Source organism: Solanum pennellii, chromosome 1 (genome assembly GCF_001406875.1).
Source record: "Solanum pennellii chromosome 1, SPENNV200".
NCBI classification, from domain to species: domain Eukaryota; kingdom Viridiplantae; phylum Streptophyta; class Magnoliopsida; order Solanales; family Solanaceae; genus Solanum; species Solanum pennellii.
In genome coordinates, this window is record NC_028637.1 from 8,888,642 (window position 1) to 8,916,157 (window position 27,516).

General features: G+C 34.1%; 1 long non-coding RNA gene across 1 annotated transcript; it reads right to left on the minus strand.

Moving 5' to 3' along the window:
- On the minus strand, positions 1-27,516 carry LOC107030821. Its single transcript, XR_001458152.2, has 3 exons — positions 27,394-27,516; positions 25,560-25,633; positions 1-244 (listed from the first exon to the last, which is right to left on the minus strand). It is a non-coding gene; the product is annotated as an uncharacterized LOC107030821 (long non-coding RNA).

Here is a 27,516-nt window from a genome sequence, read left to right on the forward strand (position 1 = left end):
TAATCAAATGAAAGATATAGTCATAAATATAGAGTTGCCAAAATGGCACCAATACAACGTCTGAAAGTAAATACGAAAGAAATGCTAGTGGAACACACTCCACATGCTCATGCCTACGCCTACGCTAGAATAAATCGGTAAGCATACTCAAAAGCATGAGGGCCTACCAAATGTGGATGAAATCTCCACGTCCGGGTAACTTCTGCGTCGACTCGAAAGCTCCTATGTCCATCTGCAGCTGCACCTAAAAGTAGATAAATATATGGAATTAGTACACATGTGTACTAAGTATCGGTATATGCAATCATACACCATGGACATGCATGATTTATAAAAGCTCTCTCCTAATGATATGAGTTATGGAAAGTCAAGTCAGTGGATTTGCCAAAATCGGATTAAGAAAGTCATGCCGTGAGAGTAACAAGAATCATCATACGTATCATATTGCACACAACACATAACATATTGCACATATCAACATAACATATTGCATATGGAACATATCATATTACATTTCATTCGTTCATATGCCATGAGACCTTCGAATGATGGACTTAACATTAGGACTTCCCAAAATGAAGGCTCAACATATGTGACCTCAACTAGGGAGCCTTCTTTAGCAAACACAGAGTCTGCTTCATTTATTCATAAGTACTTCATCATAGGCAAGTGTAAACACCAGCTGCACCGAGGATGTAGTTTAAGACTTTCATCGAGTTTACTGTGCAATGACCAAGAATGACCTAGTGTCATTGCTTGAGTCTAGTTCACCTTTTGATTATCCTATCCAAACACCTTTGGTATCATTCATTTCATTAACTTTCATACTTTGAGGAACTTCAATTTTAACCGACATAGATCATGTGAGCATCATGAAATCCGGTGTCTTCCCCACACCAAAAAGAGGTGGAGTAACTAGCCAAGGTGAAACCAAGAACATTCCTATCTCGCTTAGGTTGAAAGAACTGGCTAGTTCCTATGTTGGCAGCATAGTTCAATAACTAGGAGATTTAGGGAGACCCATACCCGTCTGGACGAACAGTCTCATCTCATGAGAATTACAGGAACCTGTTCCTTTCCGAAAGAAGGAATTACAACTCATAGCTAGCCTATCGGTGCTCAGTATAAAGTTCCATTACCTTCATCTCACACATCATAGAAGCTGCTTCCACAATGATGGCATCATAGTTCATTAGATGATTTCTCAAATCATCATTTCGTATTAAGTGTGAACTGTCCTTACACTTACATGTAGAGTGTGATTGGGACTTGTCTCTTAATATTGAACACTCTTTTAGGTGAGCACTTTTGGTGACCTTAAATAGGCGTATTTACAGCTTGTCTCACTTGCACTAGCCTCATACTATGGTGCCACCTGTTCTTTCTTAACATCATTTTGTTTCATCTTTACTCACCTTTCATTATTTGTTCATCGTTTAACATACATATGTTTTCTTGGAGTTTACATTGAGGGACATTGAATCTAGGCGTAGATACAACTTGTGTCAGTTGTACTAGCCTATCCTCATGTAGCCACTCTTTCTTTATTTATTCATAGTTTAGTATCAATATAATCTCTTAGAAATTTCATTTAGTGACATTGATTTTTAGGCGTAGATGCAACTTGTGTCACTTGTACTAGCCTCTTTTCATGTTGTCACTATTTTCATTAGCATCATAGTATAAAATAATTACTCACCTTATAACGTAAATGTTCATTTAGTCATATGACAATTTACTTGGACTTTTAGTGTGTTTCAAATTCTTACTTAACCCTCATGGGTTCACATCATTTCATTAAATACATCTTAGATTCACTTACTTTTAAACGTACACAAGACTTATGGATCCATACGTACAAGCCATGAGGCTTCATTCATAATTCGTGTAAGTGACTCATACTTACCCAGTATTATGTGGTACAAGACTTATGCATCTTTTAAGTACGCCAAGGTCTCAATTTTGATTTCTATAGGCAGCATGCATTAATTATTTAATCACGTAAGACTTATGTGTCAATACGGAATTGGGCAAGGGAACCCTATTTCAAATCCCTTGTATAACACTTAGTAACTTTCTTTATGATTTTCGTTGTCATAAACTTCTTGGCAAGGGAGTACGAGATCCATTCCCCACACCTGCACTTTCTTTCTTTCTTTTCTTGATTTTTTTCTTAAACATTTTGGCGTTGGGAACCCAAGATCAAATCGCCACGCCCACATTCTTTTCTTTTTCTCTCTTTACTTCATTCCTTCGTTTAAACTAAGAGGGTGTGGGATCAATCCCCTCAACTCTATTTTATTTTTCTCCTTAATTCTCTTCATTCAGTCGAAAATGTATGGGTTCGATTCCCGCATACCTCATTTTATTATTTCTTTATTTCATTTTTCTTCTCTCTCCTTCACCCATCCAAGAGGTTGTCGGTTCGAACCTCACACGCCTCACTTCATTTTCTTCCATTTTTCTCCTAACTTTTCACTTGAGATTTACCCCATTTCGAATCCCCCTTATAAAATTTTATTATTTAATTTTTTATAACTTGTATATGGTGAGGTCTTGGGTTCAATCCCCACTGACCTCATCCATTAAAAAATATTTTTAAAAGCAGCATTTTTATCAGTAAGCTGCCGACAGCAAATTTCCGGAATGCTGAAAATTTGTTCACCCTTTTTGCAGTCCATTTTCTCAACTTTCAAATGTTAGATTTAGGACAAATTTTCGTGTAGCATCTATTGCATCTGTAGGTGAGTTTTCATGGTTACTTTTAGGAATTTAATCACCTTTCTATAGTCCATTTTCTCATTCTCCTTCAGTTCAAAAATATGACATTTTGAGTAGTTTTTAGGGAGATCTTTAGGTGCATTTTCAAGGTTATTTTCAATCAAGATTTTTCATTCAATTCAACAACTTTGAACTCATATGAACATCACGTTTTTAACATATTCATACACACAAAATACGACAATTTCACATGTCGAATTCCACGCTTCAAGCCGAGACCAATATCACAGTACATACGTGCACCCACAAGTTAACATATCACACATTTTCGTAAAGACTTCTTTCATTTCTACGTAATTCCGAATGCACATTCAAACACGTAATCACAACCAGCCCTAAAATCATCTATAAGTCATATCAACGCATACTTGAATCATTAAAAGGATCTAATGACAGGGGCATGCAACGGGGACAACCTTAGTTTTTGATTGTGAATAGTCTTAACCTTAGGGGTCTCTTGGGAAAGGGACCAAGAGGGAAGAAAACCCATACCTGAAGACGTTCAAAGTGTTATTACATGCTGCAAAAATCCCCCAACTAAGCCAACGTGTCACAACCGAAATAGCAAGCACAATCCGTAGAGAACTTGTTTTTGTTGTTCTTTTTACTGATGAATGATCCGTGTAATTAAGGTGAGAGTAGAGAGAGACGTGAGAATGAGTTAGCTTAGGATTAGGAGATTAGGTGGAGACTTAGTCAAATTAAGACTTCTCTTAATTGTTTAAAAATCTGATTTTTTAAAAGGGTATGCAAAATGACCACCAAGACCCTAAAAAATCAGATTATAATCATCAACTAATCCAACTAAATGTCGCTTCCACCAAGGCTCAAACCCGGGTGAAGCCTAACTTGTGAAAAAAGTCAATTTCGGCAAACCCTACCTTAATTTCCCCTCCTCTTTAAATTAGTTAATTTATTAATTAAATATTTAGTGTAATTACAATACTAACCCTATTTTGGAAAATACCATTTTGCCCCTGACCCTCCAAACCTAAGATTACCCCATTTAAGTTCGGTAAAACTCATCCGGGTGAATCTCTTCAATTCCGGTACCCTACATTGTTGGTTCTCACCTTTCCCAGCTCAATTAACTCACCATGTTGGTTGGATTGGCTAGTGCATAGGCTCTGAGGTCTAGTTCTACGCGCAACAAGTCGTGTGAACCCGGTCTAATCTTAGGCATTCTAGATACATTAGGCATTACTTAGCATAGTAATTTTAGGGTTGTTAAAATTTCGTTGAAATTCCCTTGCATGAGTTCCTTGGAGTATGTCGAAATTCTTGTTGTTGTGGTGTGTAGGTTTCGTTGTTCAGTTCGTTTTGTCCCGTTCGCTGCTCCGCAAAAAGTAATAATCTCACTCTTTTATATGTTTGAAATTTCATAGTTTTCCATTGTTAAATTCCCTGAATCTCTTTACTGTGAGTTGTTTTTGTATCGTTGCCATAGTTGCAAATATTGAAAGTTTCTCAAGATGTCTTAGTTTTCTTATATATCTACTTGCCCTGTATTTCCTTCATTTCTCATTTCTTGTTCATTTTTGTCGCTTATGATTTTGTTTTAGTGTGCTAAACATGATATAAAATAAGTGGTGCCCTTTTTGTTTTTTGTTGCCTCTTCGTTTGCCTGCTATATATGACTGGTCCTTTTGATACTTCGACTATTTATATCTATGTTTTCTTTGGCTGAATAAGATCAATTCTTTTGGAGGATGAGCTATTCAAGTTTTTTAAGATTGTTGCCAATCTTTTTGCTTGTTCAACTCCTTGCTTAATGTTCTCTTTGTTAGGTTTTGAGTTTTGGTAGCTTGAATATGCTATGTTTAAATTTATTATTTGACTTCATGATCTAGTTTTAATATTGAGCTTAATGTTTGTCGTTTTAGTCCAAGTTTTGTTGATTTCGTACTTCATCATTCCAGCTTATCTCATTGTTTCCTTCTTTTATTTTATGAATGGCGACTCTGCTGGGGAATTGAATAGTTCTAACCTTAAAATTAACTTGTTTGTCAATATGTGTTTAATTGATTATTTGGTTCATTTATTTTATTATGAACTATTGCATTTCATGACATCCAAATCTGCCAAATGGTAAGTAGATTGCATTAGGAAAAAGGGCGGTTACGTGACTTACCATGACTTTCTTTCATAAAAAATACAAGTTAAATTCTTTGGAAGTGAAAAAACGAATAGTTGACTTGTGTTCATCCAAAGTCATTTATTAGTCTTCACCCCGTCGTTTGTTCGACTTGGTAATCATCATTTCTAAACCAATTCTAGTCAACCTAGAGTAGAACGAATCCATATCCAAATCTAAGCATTAGCCTATGATGACCAAACTCTCAATGCGTGTTGCGCCCATTTGAGAGACCACCTTGAGTACAAAATGGCCCACGGCCTAAACGAACGATCATATTTATTTGTTTATATTTGAAGGATGTATACGTCATCTGAAAAGTCATTGTCATGAGGGTAAGAAGTAGATTATAATCTATTTTAGTAGAAGAAATAGTGTTACAAGACACTACTCCATCCAAAGGCGTCGGTATTCGGAGGTGAGAAGAAATCAAATCTAAAAGACCTTCCACGGAAGCATAGTTTAGGGTGATACCCCTGTATGGGATTAATTATTTGTATCTCATTTCCGTACTATCTATCTCCATTCAACTAACTTATAAAGATTGTATAAATTTGGGTTTTGGGGGGAAACGGAGGGTGTCAAATGATGTACACATCCTGAGGTCTACACTTAGCATAAAAGGGTCACATATCTATTGAAACGTGCAATAACTGCTTATGTATTATAATTGCTTATGCGAATATGTTGCTTTGTTTGAAGATGTTCTGACGTATTCTTTTTGGAAATTTTCTAGAATCCCTTAAGCACAAATATAAAGTTACTATCAAAAGCGCGTCCTAATATCCTTCGAGTTTTAGTTTCCCCAAGTAATATATATATATATATANATATATATATATGAAAATTGAGCTTCTTTTTTTCTCAAATCTTACTCTTGAATATCTGAAAAGATTCGCCGTCTCATATTGAAAAGAGATTCAAGGGTCGAACTACATAGTACCTGAATTCTCCATCATGAGATCCTATGTATCTTTTCAATGTTCGATCCCCATTTGGAGAAATTTTAACTTTGACAACTCGTGCGAGGAGAAGAGTTTCATTTCATTCAAAAATATGACAGTGAAAGATAGAATTGACTTATCTCGACTCAAGTTGACATCTCTGATTCACTAAGCTCAAAAACAAATGGATAAATTCCTGTTTGTTTAGTCATTTTTTCTAAACACGTGGGCTAGTTTATCTTGAAGTGAAGAAACTTTAATGTGTTTGTGGTAATATGTGTGATGTCTTGTATTATTTGTCATCTTCATAGACTATCATATTTATCTTTGAGTTATTTTTCTTTGTCAGATAATTAGAACTGATTTGTGTCAATAAGATTGGTTGGTCATCCGTATTTCAAAAGATCTAAGTCCCCCAAAAGATTCCTTCCCAGATCAAAGTTTGCAAAATGGAAATACAGTAATAAGTGATAATAATGACCAGATTGGTCTGACTGAAGTTGTCGTGGCTCAGCCCGCTGCTAATGATCAATAATGAATTTGTTATGTATTTAATGCAACAGAATGCCGATATGAGGGTCGAAATGCAAAGAATGCGAGATTCGTCTAATCCAATTTTCGCTTTCAATACTCCAAGAGATGAAAGACCTCCCCTCCACTTTCCTCCTTCAAGCGCGGAACAATTAAAGAACATACCCTCCAACCCTATTCAGAATCCTTCCACCATTGACTTAACTATCCCAATCCCCATCACGCCTTCATTCATACCAAGCACCACCTTGTCCTCAAACTATCACCCCTTAAACCTTCCTCCTTATCAACATGCTAACCCGCAAAATTGCCCTCCCCCTAAAAATCAAAATGTTAACAATCCGCAAACCTTCTCCCATCACCAAAATAAACATAACAATCCCAAGACTTTCCCCCAAAATTACCAAGTCACTCAAAATACCCAGAATCTCTCTATTACTCAGCCATTGCCTCAAAATGCTACTTTTCAAATTCCAATTCCAAATGAACCTTATGCAAATTTTTCCGAGCTTGATCACTATGAGGAACAAGAGAGTGTGGAGGTCAAAAGAAGAAGCAATCAAGATGAATATGAAAGAATAGATAAGGAAAGCCATGAAGGAGTTGTACTATATTCCTGAAGTCGATGGATTGAGTTATGAGTATTTGTGCATCCATCCGAATCTCGGTCTCCCAGAAGGGTTCAAAATGCAAAAATTTGACACTTTTGGAAAATAGAAAATCCATTGGCGCACCTGAGAGCCTACTCTGACCAACTCGTAGGAGTTGGCAGGAATGAAACCTTGTTAATGAGGCACTTTGGCTGAAGTTCAAGTGGAGAAGCGTTAGAATGGTTTGACTCTCATAAGATAAAGCAATGGTCTATTTGAATGCACAAACGAAAGAATTCATCGAATGATTTGCCTACAATGTGAAGATCATTCTTGATCGCTATTCTTTGAGAATTAAGAAGAAATCCACTGAAAGCTATCGTGAATATGGGTATAGGTGGAGGAAGGAGGCCGGCTGCGTCCGACCCTCCATGTCTAAGAAGGAGACTATGGAAGTGTTCATACACATTTAGGAGCGACAATATTATGATAGGATAATGTTTCGCATTAGAAAAAAATTTGCGGAGATAGTTAAGGTAGGTGAGGCTATCGAAGATGTGCTTAAAATCGGAAAGATTGCTCGTGATTCCCCCCCCCCCNGTTCGCCTACAATGTGGAGATCATTCTTGATCGCTATTCTTTTAGAATTAAGAAGAAATACACTGAAAGCTATCGTGAATATGCGTATAGGTGGAGCAAGGAGGACGGCTGCGTCCGACCCTCCATGTCTGAGAGGGAGACTATTGAAGTGTTCATACGCATTTAGGAGCAACAATATTATGATAGGATAATGTTGCTCATTAGAGAAAAATTTGCGCAGATATTTAAGGTAGGTGAGGCTATCGAAGATGGGCTTAAAACCAGAAAGATTGATCGTGTTGCCCCCCCCCCCCAACTTAATCTTCAGGATTGTTGAAAAAGAAAAGAGAGGATGCATCTTCTATTTCCTGCGCATCTGATGGAAAAGGACACATTAGAAAATACTCACCTTACAAAGGTTATCCTCGAGCTCCACAAAGTGTATATCCATCTTGTTATACCCAATCAGATTGTAAAACTCCACTATCGAGTTAAATAATTCTATCTCCTAATTACCAAACTCCACCACCGAGTTACCAAATTCCACCTCTTGATTACCAAACTCCACCTCTAAATTACCAAAATACCCATTCATATTATCAAGCTATACAAATTAATTGTTCAAATATCCAACCAAGTTACAAAAATCCACCACCATACTATCAAAGTACCCTTCCTAGCTACCGAGCTCCACAATATTCAAATTTCCAAACGCAAGCACCAACTCATTGAAATCCTCCAAACTACCATCAAATAACTTCCCACCTTCTAGAGTCTTTACTCTTCGGCTGAGAGTCGAACACAAAATTTTGAGAGATTGAAATCAACGGGCCTGATATAGAAAATTAATCCAAAAATATCGATGTCAACTTCAAGATTAATAGAATCGATCTTCACTGTGCTTACCATTCTGGAGGTGATGGTCATATTACAAAGGATTGTATAAACTTTAAACATAAAATTCAAGACTTGTAGATAAAAAGGTCGACACTCTTCAGACTGCCACACCTAATGTCAACGGTAACCCCATGCAGAATCATGGAGGGGTGACAATAAATATGATTGAAGTCTAAGAAGATTTGAATGTGGATAAAGTTATTATCTCAGCTGACCTTGAAAATCTTGAGAAAGTTGTAGCCTCTCCAATCAAAAGAGAGAAATCTGAATTTGGGTTCATAACACCTCATCAAGCTTTTGCTTCAGTACTAAAGGAGGGTCATAATGAGTAGAAGATTGATCAATTTTTTCCAAAATCATTTCATCAATCATATCAGTCTTTTCCAATGAAAACTAGTCTAGGGGAAGGGATCAATAATTTGTTCAAAGAGGGAGATATAATTCTTGAAAGATGATTGAGACGCCAGTCATACTAGACAGCGAGCCAAATGAGAAAATGCCTAACTGGACATCCACTCTGTTCTTGATTCCCTTCCCGTCTTGGTAGAAAAGACAATGTTCTATGTTATTTCTAAAATTTGGTGGTGTTCCGAATGAGGCTCGAAACAAATCATTTATTCTGTTTTGCCTCACTATGTTTTAGTTTCCCTCCTATTATTTTGAAAAAAAGGTAAAATGACTTTTTGTCAAACTTCTTATTTTCTTATTTCAAATGAAAACTCTTTTATTGCAAAAATTTGTTTACTTGTTTTGTATTTTCAATTTAACAATATTTGTCTATAATTTCAGTGAAAATATTTTCAAAACTATTAATGTCGTGTCATGTCATAAGCTGAATGTATAAAATGGTGTAGATGCGGATTAGTTTGAGGACTACAATGAGAAGATCATAGTACCCAAACACATGGTTGAGGAATTTAGACAGTTCAAAGTCACAAAGAGTTGAAAAAATTCATAAAAGATTGGAATAGTGAATCTGTAAAAATGATGAATGCGTCAAAGAGATCAAAATTGGGGCATATCTTATAAAAGCACAGGAGTAAGAACTTATTAGTTTGCTTAGTGAGCACAGCAAAAAATACATTTGTTTGATGACATTGTATGGTTGAGAATGAACATTAGATCTCACAAGTCCTCAATCTACTCGAGTGTTGTCAAAAGAAATCTTGTTTGAAAGCTCAATTTCTATCTTTTCCTGTAATAGCCTTTATTCGTTTGTAATTGTTTATCCTTAGAACTTATCCCATGGTAATGAACTACGTCTGACTTGAATTCTCAAGAATGAGATACATAGGCGGCCTATGACGGCCTCAGACGTTTCTTTAGTTTAGATTCTAATTTTTTATAATCTCGAAGGGGGATTACATTTGACCTGATTCCTGCCTCAACGGGATACGTAGGCGCCACAATGGCTCGATCATATCTCCATAAGATTTATATTTTTCTTAACTAGGAAGTTTTTTTTGAGAGAGACTCAAAAATTCTCAAAAATAGGATCTCCCCAATAAGTCCAGACTGAAGACACATTGAGAGTTGCAACTGAGACAAAATTTTTGAGAGGGTCTAAAAGATTCTACAAGTAATATATCAACAGTTTGAGATACTCCAAGACATCTAAATGGGACAGAAATTTTTATGATGATGTCAAAAATTTCTTCAACCATCCTTAGGATTTTATAGTAAATTTCGAATATATTAAGCATGATTAGAAGTTTAAAACTAACTTCAAATGATCTCTGACATCGTTAAAGTTCATAGTCAACTTCAACAGTCTCCCACATCGTTGGATTGAAGTGTCAACTACAAAACATCCCGATTGTATTAAATTCAGGAGAACCATGTCAGAAATTTTTCAAGATTTATGTTTTTTTTAATTATCCAGATTAAGCTACCGGACATACAAAAGGTTCGGACCAAGGAAGTTTATTTAAGCCTGACACGTGTCATGACACTTGGCGGTGACATTTTTCAATTACAACTTTTTGAAAACTTTTTTATTAAGGATTTTATCTATATGTTTGAAATATTTTGCATAAAATGTTTGTCTTGTCTATTTAGAAGAGAGGGATAAGAGACATCAACTGAAGATAACAAGACAAGGAGAAAGCATCGAAGTGATCGACACAGATCAATTAATTTTTAAACTAATACTTTTTATGTAGATGAAGGTTCGTAGATTTACCTAAAAAGCAACATTTTCCTCCGTTCAATGAATATGGAGAAGACAAAGGGTTGAAGATATCCCAAAAAATTGTTAACTTTTTCTGTAGAGGTAGAAAATATTTTTTGTTGCTTAGATTATAGATTTAGGAATATGAGTAGCATTATTTCATTCTATTCCCAACAAGGCGAAATCCATAATAAACATGCAACTATTGTCAGAGATAGAACAAATGAAAACCCCGAGGTAAGACATTTTTTGTTTTTATATTAATGAAAAATACTTGAAGGACGTTATTTGCATCATATTATCAGACATGATGCTAGTACTATTGGAGAGTCATTTATGTCGTATTATTGAATGAGATGATACCACTACTCTGAGGGTCATTTTTCATTTATATTGTCGACTGAGACAATACTACCACTTAAAAGATACCTAGAAGATCACCTATGTTTCTCAGTGAAGCATCATCTTCGCCCGGTATCGATATGCATCCTCCTATCAATGAATAAGCATCATCTTATCGACGAACCTTTATCATCTTTATCAACATCATCTTACCGATGGATCTTTATCATCACCATCAACATTATCCTACCAATGGATCAATATTATCCTACATTATCCTACTAATGAATCAATATTACCCTACCAATAGACCTTTATCTTCATCAACGTCATCCAACAGAAGGATATTAATTTTCATTATCCTACCAATCAATTAGCATTATCCTACCAATGAATCATCAACATTATCCCACCAATGGTACAAGATCATCCCACAGACATATCTTCATTATCATTATACTACCAATGGATTAGCATTATCCTACCTATGGATCAATATCATCCCACTGACGGATATTCATTAGCATTATCCTACAAATAGATCATATTGTTATACTACCTATGGATAACATATTCCCACCGACGGATATTTAGTATCATTATCCTATCATGAATCATCACTATCCTACCAATTGATCTACATTATCCTATCAATGGATCATTAGTGTTATCCTACCGAATAATCTTCAGCATCATGATCACCCTATTGATGTATCAACATCATCACCTATCATTATTGTCATACTATGAATATTGACTCATTTATCCTGTTAATGGAGCATCAACATCATCATCCTATCGATGAAGCATAATCATCATTATATAAATGAAGAATCATTTATCCTATCAATGGAGAACCACCATCATCATCCTGCCGATGGATCATTATTATCATCCTACCACATTATCCTATCAAGATATCATCAATATTATAATACCAATAAATCAACATTATCCTACCAAAGAATCTTCAGTAGCATCATCATACTATCGATGGAGTATCATCATCATCCTATTATGTAGAAATATTATCCTACCAATGGATCAACATCACCCGACCAATGGACTATCATTATCTTACTAATGAAGAATCATCATCATAATTTTAAATTGCATGAACGTCATCAAAAGAGCCATTATTACATCAGCCTATTTCTTATTACTTCGACATAAAAAAAGAGTACATTGAAGATTACATAACAAATAATAAAATACCAGCCCTAATTGGTTTACATCAAACTGAAAAAAAGCTAAAGTCAAATGCTCAAGGAGAACAACTACGTGTCAATATGGTAAAAAATGCTATCTCTCCATTTGAATTAAATTTTATGTTAATGAGTTCTCTGAGTCTTTTTCTACAGCATCCTAAGAGGATGAGTTCTCAAAGGATGCAGCACAATGTGAAATTTTTTCTTAGCAACGAACTGGGATATAGTTTGACGAGGAGTGCTGAACTCATAGGACGCGAGCTCAGGAGCGACTTTCACCACAAACAAACCATACCCCTACTAGAAGGAATGTGAGTTTTTCTTATGATTATCAGTTTACGTGTGCCTCCTGAAATTTTTTGGTGTTCACCGGAAGCAACATTCCATTCCGACTGATAATTCACAAGAATATTGGAATTATGTCTGTGTAAGTTCTTACTTATAGATGTGAAGATCTCCATATTCATGTATAAAAGGTTGCAAAGATATTTTTCATACTCAACTTATTTGTCACTCTTCCAAAACCAAAGGTTATCTTGCATACTAGTTTTCCTTTTCAACCGATCGAGTCGAACTACAAGCAGTCTGATCCCTTGAGTTTAAGGATATGTAGGTGGACTCAATGTTGAATGCTCAGTTGTATTCTAATATTTTCTCTTAAATCTTATTCTTAAGTATTTCGGTCCCTTCATAATTCGGTATTGGGTGGCTTTTGAATTCTTTAAAAATCGTGCATCAAATTAAGTGTATCAAACTGCACGTGGCTTGAATTCTCATAGAGCTTGATATATTAAGGAAATCCAATTCTGGGGTTCGTCCATAATTCCTAAAGTCCGTACAAAATCCTTTTTAAAAAGATGAAGATGTGGTCGGTCAAAATTGGATTCTTCAATTTCATTTGCCTCAGATTTCTTTCATTAATCCAACTAAAACGAGGCACAATTGTTGACAACCAATTTTGGCCCTCGACAATATAAATTTATCATTGAACTTCTTAAATTCCAAACAAGTTCAAATAATTAATTTTTATAAAGTTTAAAATCTTTTCCATGTATTTGGGGTACTTTTGGTCTCTCTTATAATTTTTAATAACAAAAACATTTTCTATGTAATTAGTTTATTTGATAAATATTAGGAAATTGTCTAGAAAGATTTGGTTTTAATTAAATATTTTGTTAATTATTTTAATTATTCAATAGTCTATATATTTTAGGTTAATTAGTTTTTAATCAAGTTAATTATTTTTTTTTTCAGATTGAGAAAGTTGTTAATTGATTTTTATCAGTTCGTCTTATTTAACTTTTAGTCAAATTCACCAATTAATTCAATTCGGCTATATTTTGTAATTTCGAATGGCTATAATCATAATTCGTGTATCCAACTCTAAATTCAATTCTAGCCAATTTTTAATTCAACTCTTAAACCTTTTTCTTTCAAGCTTTTGACTGAACTTTGAGAGTAAAATCAGCTCACAGTCGAGGACCAACTATTTGCTCCATACAACAACAATTTAATATCCATTAGAAGCCAACTATACTAAAGTTACAGCCCAACAAAACAACAAACAATACAATACAACAGCAAACCAACCCACCCCGATCCCTCTACTTTGTTCTTCTCCTAGCATAGTCTCCATTTTTGCTTTACTAAAAAAGATACTAGGTTTTCGAAAAAATTATTGAACTTATGATTTAAGATAAATCGAAATTCCAAAAGAAAAAGAGTTGCCACTTAATTTTTTAATAAAAATCAAGAAAAGAACATAAGTTTCCAAAAGGATATCAACAGATAAAAATCAATTTGAAACTATAAGGGTTTGAAGTTCAATGTACATACCGAGGACCTAACACCTTCTCGAAATGTATATTAAACTTCGAACCCTTATATTTTAAATTTGATTTTTATTTTGTTAGATCCTTTTGAAAACTTATGTTTTTTTTTATTGATTTTTATTAAAAAAATAAGTAGCGACTCTTTTTCTTTTGGTAATTCGATTTATCTTAAATCATAGGTTTAATCGATTTTTTGAAAACCTAGTCGTTTTTTTGAGTAAAACAAAGACGCTCCCAGTGCACTCATAGAACACCATTATGATGGTTTGCTGCTAGCTTTGGTGCAACTACGGGATTGATGTATTCATCTTAGAAGCTCATCATAACAATGCGTCCTTCCACTAAGGGGTCTTTAATGACTCATGAGTATTAAGATTAGTGGCCAACCCATCGAGGGATTCTGCTGAGATGAAGTACCTACATAATTTTGAGAGGTCCAAAAAAGGATGATGCTTCTTTACCGGCCAAAGGAGATCAACTTCAAGAAAATATTATTGATTCTTTAATGTCCAAAGCGACGCCAAATGTTCCTCCACAATCCGTCAGAGTTGTTTCCAAGATATAAGCTCGAAGAAAAAGACTGCACATGTGGATAACGGAACTAAGGGACCTTTACATACTCCCAAGTCTATCAACAACATTGATAAAGAGGTGAACGACGTAACTCACAAGAGGAAGAAACATTCCATCTCTTCGGGCAAAGGTGTTGTAAAGTCACTCGACATTGCACCATCTTGTGGCAACACATCAATAATGTATATTTCTCTTTATGAGATTGACATTAGTACTACTGCAGCCTCTAGCTCCAATGAGAGAACTGTTAGCCAAGAGCTACAATGGAAATGTTTGAAGAAAAAGCCTAAGGACTTGAAAACTCAACAATGCAAGTTCGCTGAATTGGATTTTATTAGTATTGATATTGTGATCTTTTAAGATGGTGTTGCTGGTTCTACAATGCCCCTGACCGAAGTTGCACAACAGGTAAAAGTCACCTGTTGAATATTTATCTAAACTTGTCTGCCCCTTTTCTTTATTAGATATTAATTCCGTTTTTTTAATTATGCAGTAGGGTCTTGGGGACATCACTAGAGGTGTGAATGTATTTGAATATTATATCACAATCTTTAACTCTCTCCTCCCTCTTGTTGAAGTTAAGAGTTAAGCCGTCCATGAGATTCAACCAACAAAGCCGATGGACTCTTTTAATAAAAAGGTTGAAACTTCTAAAAATATCTCAACTACTATTGTGGAGGTTGTTGAAACCTCTCAAATTTGATGTTCAGATCTTACCAAGGATTTGGTCCACCCTTTGCTGAGAATTGCCTCAAATTTTGAACCACAAAAGACTATTTCCAGCTTCAAATGATCTTACATTTCTGGAATGTGGCGTACCTTATGTGAGTGCATTACTCAATTCTCTGTTGAATTTTCAGAGAACCACAGAGAGTTGGAGGCAGGTGTTGCCTTGATTCTTATAGGTACTCGAGAAGTTAACACCATCAACCTTTCTCCTTTGGGGGTTTTGCTTGAAGATTTATTTAAAAAATATGGAGATTACTAAGATGCGAGGCAGTCCACTTCTCAAAAGATAACATGGGATTCTTATCAAGAGTTTCTTTCTACTGCACAACAATGTGTTGATACCACAAATGAGGAGAAAGTGAATATGGACAAACACATGGAAGAGCTTCAAAAAGTCCATACAAGAGTTGAAAAGTAGTTTAAATTGTGGACTTCAAATAAGAAGAAAACCATCTCACTTATTAAGGATCATCAAAAGAGGCTGTCTGAAAATTAAGGGACTATCACTAACCGTGAAGATGAAATTCATGCCATCGAGAAAATCATTTCCTCGTCGAAAACAAAAATAAAAGAACTAGCTAATCTAAAGAAGAAGGCTGAGAAATTCTTACTCATGAGCTTTTTCCTTTTGTCTTCTTCCTCTATAAGGATATTCTCTTTTATTTAGTTGTTCTATTGTGTTATTTTTTGTTTGTTTTCTAGAACATTGCTATGATGTAGTGAAAATCCTTATTGAATGAATCAATGTGTTGTCTTTTTTCTTCTCAAATCCTTCTTTCATTTCTGTATTTCAAATGCTTGTCGTGTGATTTGTAACTTGCTCTTTTATGCCGAAATACTTCCTCTAAGATTTCATCTTTAAGCTCTTATGTTTGTAATTCACTAACTAGTAGTAGGAACACTCAAATGACGAGTGTTTCATTTCATTAGAAATATAACTCACACAAATTCAATGTATGTAGAAAACTCGTGACTGAAAGATTTCAGGGATAATACGCCTACTACTCCAAAGTTAGCTTGAATTTTGCCTTGATCAACTTTTCAACTTTGAGCACCTACAGTACAAAACCAACAACTCTATATGAGAGTGTAAAATCATGTGGTTCTCCTATAATTGGAAGCATAACTCTTAGAAATTTAACATATGTAAAATTCCAGGCCAACAAATCTCTAGATTAGTGTAGATTTATTTTTATAAGTCTGCTCAAATTCTGCCTCGCTCGATTCTTTAGCTTTGAGCAACTTTGGGAAAAAATCAATAACTCGACGTAGGAGGCTCGAAATAATGTGATTCCTTTTCCGTTGGAAGAATAACGCATAGAAGTACAACATATGTAAAAATTACAGCCAAAAGCTTCCTTATCATTACAAGTTTATTTTAAAGTTAGCTCCAGCTCTGTCTCACGATGAGCTTGTTATTTCACTGTGACGAGCGCATCAAGAAAAACACTATTTATAGAATGTGCAACAAAATTCATTCAAAATTGATGACAGTAATTTTTTAGATGATGGTGATGAATTGGAAATTGAAGAAGCACGTGAAATGGAGATTTAAGAAGCTTCCACAATTCAATTATCTGAAGTAAATGAGTGTGATAACTTAGAAATTATAGTGGTGTTTGGGTTAAAGGTGATGATGGAAATCAAAATGAGAATGTTGATTATTTTGGCGTCCTACGTGAGATTTTAGAGTTGGAGTATTCAGATTGGACAATCAAACAAATAGTACTTTCCCTATACAAGTGGTTTGACCAAACTTCAAGAGGTACGAGGGAGCTTAAGCAACATAATATCATTGAAGTCAAGCACACTACGAAGTATGAGGCTTATGATCCTTTTATTATTGCACAGAATGCTAAACAAATGTATTGTGATCCTTATCCTTAGTGTAGGGATAAGTCTGATTGGTGGGTTGTAATCAGAACAAAACCGATGGGGCGAGTAAAAGTTAAGAATGAATTGGATGTTGCATGAAACATTCTGGAAAATTATATGTCTAATAAAAAGCCAGTATGCCCTTAGGATAGCCTATTAGGGGTACATAGGCACCCCAATGCCCAATGTTGAGAAATATTGGGCATAGTATAAAAATTGGCTAAGGGATATTAGCAAATTTTCTATATACAAATAAGAAATATACTATTTAGGTTGTCATACCCCAATCCAAGATTGATGATCAATAAGTGTACCTGCAATGAAGACCCTAAGCTAAAAGAAAATCTGTTATGGATAGTTTCATACAAAGTACTAGGCATCCAAGTGTCAAGCCTAGTACCATTCCACATGACCATTTAAAATGATCATGTAAATTAAGTAGTGCCAAAGGACATAGTGAGGGTCCTTGGGAAAATAAGTAAACATTCCCAAAGGAACCATAAATTATTAGTTAGTAAGGAAAGAACAACCAACCCATGTGCAAGCACATGTGCAAGACATATGAAGAAGCACGAAAGGAGGGGACCACCCTAACCGAATTCGGTTAGGGTAGTTAAGGGGACAAAAACGTGCACAACGGACCACTCCATGTGGGGCCTAACTTCCTAAAAAATTTTAGACTCTAACTTACTGCCCCAAATAGCTAACTAATCTAGGACTAACCGAATTGAACCCATTCGTGCACCCGACAACCTAGGACCAAAATCGGGTTGACACTAACCTAGTACTAGTTAAAGAGACAATCTAGTACCTAACCTAGTATGGTCCAAAAGGTTAGTTATGGTCCTAAAAACTTAGGGGTACTTTAGCAAATCCCCTCCGTTACCTAATTAATTAATTTAGTAAATTAATAAATTAATTTAAAAGGGCCAAAACCGAAAATAAAAAGGAAATTTTCAGATTTCGGTTAAGACAAGAAAGGGACAACCTAGTACCTAACCTAGGATGGTCCAAAGAGTTAGTTAAGATCCTACCGACTTAAGGGTACTTTAGTAATTAACCTAGGCTACTTAATTAAATAACTTAGCAACATAATTAATTAATTTAAAGGGCCAAAATGAAATCACAAAACAATTTCCAGATTTCGGTTAAAACAATAAAAAGACAACCTTGTACCTAACCTAGGATGGTTTAAATGATTAGTTATGGTTATAACGACATAAGGTCACTTTATTAATTACCCTAGTTCACTTAATTAATCAAATTATCCATTTAATTAATTTAATTAAAGGGGTCAAACTGAAATTCTTACACTAACCTAGTACAACTCAAGAAACATCCAAGTACTTAACCTAGTATATTTAAAAGGTTTAATTTTTGTTCAAATGACTTGAGTGTACTTTAGTACTTACCCCAGGTACCTAAATTAATTAAATTAACGATTTAATTGATTAATATAAAGTCAAAATGTTTACCAAAACCATAGTCAACACCAATTTTCGTATTTGCCTAAGTGTTATGTTCTCCTATGTTTAGTCAATTTAGGAGGGTTTTTTTAGTAATTTGTTAATTAATTTATTTAATTAACTTACTAATCCCTAAGTTGAACAAGTCAAGGTCAGCTACTTAACCTAAAAACTACGTTCAAACTCAAAAAAATACATGACTAAAACCAGAAAACAAGCGTGAGAAAAACAGTGAACAAAACACAAGAAAAAACAGAAAATTTCTTAGACGATTTTTATGGTTTCTTCAAGGTTCGTTCAACGTGGTATTCATAGATTAAGTTTTACTTAAGGTATGGGTTTATCTCCTGGAATTCTTTCTCCAAGAGAACTTTCATTCGAACAATTCAAAGATCTTGAAAACTAAGGTTGTTTCCTGTCATTCTTGTCGAACTCCTTTCCCTAGTATCCTTGTTACAATTTCAGTGTTGAATAGGTTAGAAATCATGTTGTTGGTATGTGGTGCTGGATGTTATTAACATGTATTGTTATTGAATGATGAGTATCGAATGAACTTATGTACTTGTAATTGCGTAAAATTAATCTTATCATGATATTTAAGGATCGATAATATGCTAAGTTAAGTCCGTGATGTGTTAACTGAATATGTGTCTTTGGCTGAATGTTGACTTCCTGTTGTTGTGATTTTATGAATATTTTATATCCATAAAATGGTTAATATAATGTTGTCCAATATGTTCTTAAAACGTTACACTAAAATCCATAAACTAAGAATAGACTCGAAGACATCTATGAAATACTATCTTGAATGAATTGGCTATCTGGTTCCAATAAAGTTGGCTAACTCTATTTGGTCAAAATGAATATATGCTAATGGCTAGGAACTAATTGAAATGATTAAAATATTGGCTAAGGTTTCATACATATGGCAATTTAATTATGAACACACGTAAAAAATTGGCTTATGCCAAAAAGGATGAATTTGCTTGTCTACCATCCCAATCTTGAGTAAATACTAATCATATACCAATTCTTATTTAGTAAGAGTATCAAATATATATTAAGTACTTCTAATGTAATATCAATGAATCCATAACCAAGGGCATGACATTCATTCGGACAACTCCCAACATGCTCCACAAGAATGAGCTATGAACACATGAAACTCATTGAATGAAGTGCTCATCCTCCATAAACGGCGATATGAAGCTACGACACTAATGTAAGTAAGTAATGTGAGTTATAATATAATTAAAGGGGTCTAAATTAAGTAAGTGACCAGAATGGGGTGTTAAAGGAAGGTAGACAAGTCTTACTTGCACCAAAGCTAATTTGTTAAAAGAATACTCACGAATGATATGTAAGGACAATTCACATTCATCAATGTAAATTAAGGATGATATGACTAAAAATTTCACATTTAATCATTGTAAAGTAAGGACGTCCAGTCATCAATAGACTAAGTAGATTTCAATCTAGAAGCAAGCCTCTATAATGCTTGAGTCAACACTAAAAGATGATGAAATGGACATTCACGTTAAAGGGATGAGTAATTATGAAAAGAAAATGTGCTAATGCTAATGAATATGGTGACACTATGATAAGAGACAAATGTTAAAGATGAGAGCAATCTCAAATAAGCCTAAAGTAAATGTTACCAAAACGTACTCACCTATGAGAGTGTAAAGCTAATGAAGAGACCAGTCTCTATGTAAACTCTAATGAAAGTATTGAGACTGATGTATACTTAATATTAATGATGAGATGAGAAATCATCTATTGAGCTATGATGTCCTTATTGTAGAAGCCAACTTCCATGACGTATGAGTTTAATGAAATAGAACTTTATACTAAGCACCGATAGGCTTTCTATGAACGGTGATGCCTTCTTTTGGAAAGGGCGGAGGTTAGCATAACTCTCATGAGATGAGACTGTTCGGCATGCCGGGTATGGGTCTCCTTATATATCCTAGTATTCGAACCTATACTGCCAATATAGGGATCTGGAGGGGTTCAATTCTCATTTACGCTAGCATGTTTTGGGTCACTTTGGCCGGTGATTCCACCTATTTTCGGTGTGGGGTAGACACTGGATTTCATGATGCTCACATGATCTATCGGTTAAGGTTGGAGTTCCTCAAAGTATGAAAGATAATGAAATGAACGATACTGAAGGTGTTTGAGCAAGACAATCAGGAGGTGAAATCAGATTCAAGAAATGACATTAGGTCATTCTTGGTCATTGAAATTCATGATCCCGATGAGAGTATTAAAATTCATCGTTGGTATAACTGGTGTTTACATCAGCCTACGAATGAATGAAATGATAATGTGAAGTACGAATAAACGAATGAAGCAGACTCTTTGTTTGCTAAAGAAGGCCCTCGAGTTGAGGTCCCATATGTTGGGCCTTGGCTTGAGATGTCTTACTGTACATCAACGATTTCAAAATCTCGTGTATATGAAATGTATTATCTATAAAACATTAAAGTAATGAAATCAATGGCATGATCAATAGAGAAATGCTTATGAAAGGTAATCAATATATAGTGTAAAGAATGACTCACTATAAGGTACATAAATCATTCCTTAGTCCTTGGATTACTTATATCGATTCATTGTGGGTATTGGACTACAATGAATCACTGTACTTGTAAGTAAAAGATAAGACCAAAAGAATTATTGAACTGCACAACAACAAGAAGAAAAAGACTGAAAAATAATCTAAGTGTACAAAGACGAGCTCTCGTCTTAAGAGGATCAAAATCTCAAATCTTCGCCCCAGTTGTTCAAAAATTATGTGGATAATACTAATGTTTTGTAATCATATAGAAAATGATTTGTGTGCTTTGAATGCATTAAAATACATCATATTCATACCACAATTCACATCTAACGATTTAGGAAAGTCTAGTCACTAGGATTTCCTAAAATAGCATGTTGTTTAGGAAGAGTATTCTTTGATCATGCATAGGCTTATATGTATGTGCGCATACACCCATACTTAGTACAAGTTGTGTACTAACCCCTACTATTTAATATTTTATAGATGTAGGTTAAGGGACAGATTGACGACTCTTTTAACGGTTTGGACATCAGTGTTTCTCAAGACTAACTGGTAGGTCCTGTTTATTTTGAGGATGCTACAATTTTTGTATAGCCTTAGTTTTAGACATAGCTAGTGGATGTTGTCCCTAGCGCTTATTTCATACATTTATTCCAAGCATTGTCATAAGGCATGTTTGGAAAACTATTTATGATATATTCATCTTCAGTTTTGAATTGATTCTTCAATTGTTTGATGGTTGTTTCTTTATGTTGAGACTGTTATATGATGAATTCACGAATAACTATATGATTTCTATGTATACTTCATACGCTTAAAAGCTTTAAATTTTCCACAAAATTAGCCATATGAATTTGATGAATGCAAGATAAGGCTTGTCTGCGACCTCTGAGAGGTCAACGACGCGGTTGCGATTCGGATTCCAGAATTCGGGTCATGACATTGCATATCAAAATGAAATATCAAGTGTTCATCAAGTGGTGGATGCTAAGTTAGAAATAAATTTGGAACATTCTTATTACTTTTTAGAAGAAGTTAATAGAGAAGATTTAGATATGCCAACAAATTTGGAGGAGGATGAGGAGGAAACTTTTGAAGAAGATGAATTGATAGATAAAGAGGAAACTTCCGAAGATGATGCAAGTGAATGGATAGATGATGAATAAATATGCAAAGAGGATGAAGAACAATTTTTATGTTTAGTTGGTAGATTTTATCTGTTCACATTTGAGTATACTTTATATTTTAATATTAATGTTTGTTCGACATTGTTAAAGACTATTTGGATTAAACTCTTATGTTATGATAACTTTGTTTGATATATTTGTTCGACATTATGACATTATTTTGTACTATTCTTTTTTAATCTTTATATTCAATTGATATAGATGGTAGATAAAGACAAGAGTAAATAAAAAATGTTAGCTAATCAAAAAAAGAAATCCAAAGCCAATGCTATGAGAAGGTCCACTGGGGTCGTGATATCTGATGAGCCCTCTAGAGTTATTATTTTTAAACAAGCCTCAGTTTAGCTACTCACTCGGCACACCAGGCACATAATGCCTCTACTCATGTGGATTCCCAATCTGGTTATACTATATATACACCTACTGTGGTACCTAGATCAGGTTACCAAACATTGTAGGGCTATTCCCATCTTGGTTGTGATTCTACCATACCATCAGCTAGTGCTAGTCAGTGCAATAATTTGAATAATAATAGTGGATCAGTTGGAATTTCCAATCTTCATCTTGAATCCAATGGCTCGGAGATTAATACTCCCACCACACAGTACTCAAATGCACGTTGTCATCATCAAAGCGATAGAGACAATTCTCGGAGACTTGTCATCGAGCCATTAGGATATAAGTATGATTTGATTATGTTTCATCTTTCATTTGTCTATTTGTATTTTAATTAATTGATTGATTATTTTTTGTTTATTATTCTTTGTCAATGAACTCATATTCAGCTTATGTCCGGATGTTGGCATGACAAAGATTATTTTAAAATGCATCGGCACTCACTATAATCGTGTGTACCCAACTTGGGGTTCGATTCCAATTAACAACATGGGGCCGATGTTCAATGAAATTAAGGTAAGAATGTTTATCAATTAAGTTCACGTCATATACATTTAAATTCACTATTCTTTTGAACAATAAATATTAAGTTATTTTTCATTACAGAAATATTATGTATGGGCTTCCGAACATGAGGAAGAAGTTCAAGCGAACTTCAAGAGATTCAAAGTTTCTTTCTAGCACATTTATTGAATGTCGAAAAAAATATAATTCCTAATTTTCAGGTACCGGATCGATGGGATCTATTAATGGAACATTGGGTATTGATAAAAAATTTAAAAAAGAGGAGTGAGATTGGGAAAATGTCTCGCGCATCAGAAAAGGGAGGCTCTTTGCACACTGGTGGAGCTATTACCCTAAATACTAGGAAGGAAAGAATGGTATACTTTCTTAATTTTGTAAAAAATATATTTTTTTCTTTTTTGATAAGTAGTTTTTGGAGATTAAATTCTATTAATGTTATTTGACAGGAAAAGAGTTGTGCAGGCCGGTAGCTGTAGAAGAGATGTTCAAGGTTACAGTAAGAATCCCGGAGAAGAAGAAAGATGGGTTGAGCCACGTGCTCAAGATACATATGTAAGAACTCTATTCAAGATAATCTTTTTTTTCTTTTATATTTTACATTCTTATAGAGTTCTTTGATTAATTACGTGATAGGCTTATAAGAATATCTCAGGAATATCATAGTATTCTACCTCTCGAGAGCCGGGACAATTCATTTACACAAGAAGAAAAGGAAAATCTTTGGAAACAATGCTTCATATGCATTTTTTGAGTCATGAGTAATATAATTTAAACGTATATAGCGTAGTTAGTTATGTTCTGCCGAAGTTATAAATGACTAATTTGAGCCTAAACGAAAATGTAATCTAATAAATTAAAAAACTTATAAGAACGTAAATTTTAAGATAGAGAGAGAGAATATGTGAAATAGTAAGTAAAAAGAGAAAAATAACAATAATGTTTTGTCAAGTCCTTATCTACGAAAACAAAGATGACAAGAAATCATATAATCGATGCAAATTTTTGGATCTTTTATTAGGCACCCCTTCTATCCATATCCAAGAGCCTTTTCGTGGAGTCAAACTAAAGTATAAAATCTTACACTATAACAATAACATAGAATATCACTATTTCAAATATGAAATAAAAATAATAATCTTGACTAGGAATCTAATGAAAACAAAATACGAATTTATATAGACAAAATTGAAGAAATTAATATCATAGGTATCTTAAATTTTAAAATTAAATAGTTGAGGGTTATGAATAAAAATATAAAGAAAAAGAGTTAATGATTTTTATTAAAATAAAAGTTCAATTAGGTATAAGTTATGAGATAAGAATTTTTAAATAAATAAAAGAAGGAAAAAAAATAATGAAGACAAAAGAAAATCTCATGAACTATTCAACATTTGTTGGGTGTGTTAGTTTTATTAGAAAAGCAAGTAAATCAACTTCTTCTCTTTTTATACTATTCCATTGTGTTGAACAAAAGTGAAAGAGGAAAAGAAAAAGAAAAATATCTTGAAATATTAAAGTAGTAAATATTGAGACTTTAAATTATTTTTTTTAACAAAGAGTAATGACAAGTGTGAATAATTTTTCAAACATTTAAGCATAATAATAAATAGAGAAGTAGTAATTGACATATTTATTTGGCACGATTTAAAATGAGTCGTGAGTGGCACCCACACTTAACCTCCTAACTGGATGAACCGAGGAATCTAAACCCCAACATATACGAATTAGATTAAGGTAGTAGCACGAAAGATAGAAGGAATGAAGTTTTCCTAAAGTCCTATAGTCTCTCGAAGAAAAGTAAAGGAGTTCCCATACCGTTCCGCAAGACTCTACTAGATTTGTCCGTTTGTGATGAGATTACCGAACCTAAGGCTCTGATACAAAGTTTGTAATGAGCCACAACGAGTCGTGAGTGACACCCACACTTAACCTCCTAAGTGGGTGAACCAAGAAATCTAAAACCCAACATATTACCAATAAATCAACTACGAATAACAATAATATGCGGAAGCTCAAAACTTGTTAAAGTAACCAATCAAATCAACCTCTAAACTTTATTACACATTATCCCCAAAATATGAAAGTCATCACATCAAGGACATCTAATCTCCAAATACTAAGTCTAAGAGTATCAAATACACCAAAATAAAAGAATAAAATTGTATGTGTCTAAAAATATAGGACATCATGTCATGACCTAGAGCATCCAATAAGAGTTTGAATGAATAACTCACCCTAGAACCTGATATGTTGGAGACTGGCTAGAGCTTAGGGCAAGTTGAAGTCATTGGTACAATCGCTGCACTCCCTAAAAGGAAAACAAAGAAAAAACACAAGTAATACTGAGCAACTTGTAATGAGTAGGTATCATCGGCCAACCCAAAATAGAAACTAATATACAATGAATAATAGTATAAAAAAACGATGAAACTTAACAGGTGACAATCATCAAACAACATGAACAAGTGAAAACTGAAACAAGTCTATAATCAATCACAAATTCAAGCACATACACGAGGACTCATGCCTCCACACCACACTAGTTTGGGAAATGGTTCTCTGAATACATTCAGTTAATTAAGTATCTTTTTCCTTTAATGTTATCGTGTCGGAACGTGACACTCTGATCCAATTATACCATATCGGTACATGACACTCCAATCCTAAAATACCGTGTCGAAACGTGATACTCCGATTCAATAATACCGTGTCAGAATGTGACACTCCGATCAATATCGTGTCAGAACGTGACATTCCAATCAAATAATACCATTAATTTATCATTTATTATCACCATTTTTCCATTCATTAATAATATTTCATCAAGTCTTCTTTATTCAAGGCATCACTTCGATATAGAGTGCTCATGATTATAAATTTCACGGTCACAGGATTTCGGACTAATCACAAAACACACAACCTCACAATCAAGTATATAGTAAACTTCACAATATCATTCAGTGCATATCAATCACTATAAAATATCTATCTATTACATAGAGTAAACCATAAGCTACCTCCACCGAAAAACCGTTGTCAAGCAAGCTACTTCTCCAATACTCTTCCTTTCCTTAATGCCTCTGAACCTTACCAATCCATCAATTATATATGCATAATTTGTAAGTTCATGAGTCTATGGACACCCATGTTACTATATATCTATCGTAGACCCAAACATTCACCCGATTCTATAATTAATTTGCGAAAAATCAAGCCTAAGAGTAAATCTTAATTCCTCAAATTAGCATAACTTTAATAACATTCAATTATCAAATTCCTTCCACTCCCAAACATAACATAATAATTGTAAAATTCCATCTAGTTATTAACATACCACGGCCAATAACTGAAGATACCAATTTGTCTGCCAAAAGTCACAATAATCAATTTATATTATTAATTCACCTGCAATTCATTTTAAACAATTGCATTATTATCTCAAAGTTCAACTACATCATTGCTTAGTTTCTAACTGTTCCAATTCAATTTATGTAATTTCCTTCCACAATCCACACGGTACTAGTAATAAAACTAATATGACATAACTCAATATTGTAATAACTCACGAATAATTACAACCCCAAGTTATGTTACTCACATACATTAGCCGCATGCGTTCATTAAAGAAGAGAATCATAAAGGAACCGTATTCCAATTTCTCATATATAAATTTATCCTATATCTCTAATCACTGGCTTAACATTATCCCTTAATTAATTTACCAACTAATAAATAACAACACATTCAATTGATAACCATGTCGTACAGATGCATCTTTTCCCAATTCAAATCTCTTCTCAACCTACCACTATGTTGTTAAGTGTTATCTATTTACCAAGACTTAATTATATAGACACCAAGCGACAATTATATGTAAATAAAATTAGAAACGTAACTTAGGGTACCTGACACTGCAATCAATTTTTTTTCCAGAGCTTTATTTTTCCCATTCAAATCTCTTCTCAACCTACCACTATGTTGTTAAGTGTTATCTATTTACCAAGCCTTAATTATATACTCCAAGCGACAATTATATGTAAATAAAATTAGAAGCGTAACTTAGGTTACCTGACAGTGCAATCAATTTTTTTTCCAGAGCTTTTGGTTTTTGTTTCACGCCATTTTCTGTTCTTCCACAATTTATCTTCTACCCTAATATAATATATGATTCACTATAAGAGTAGTAAAGTG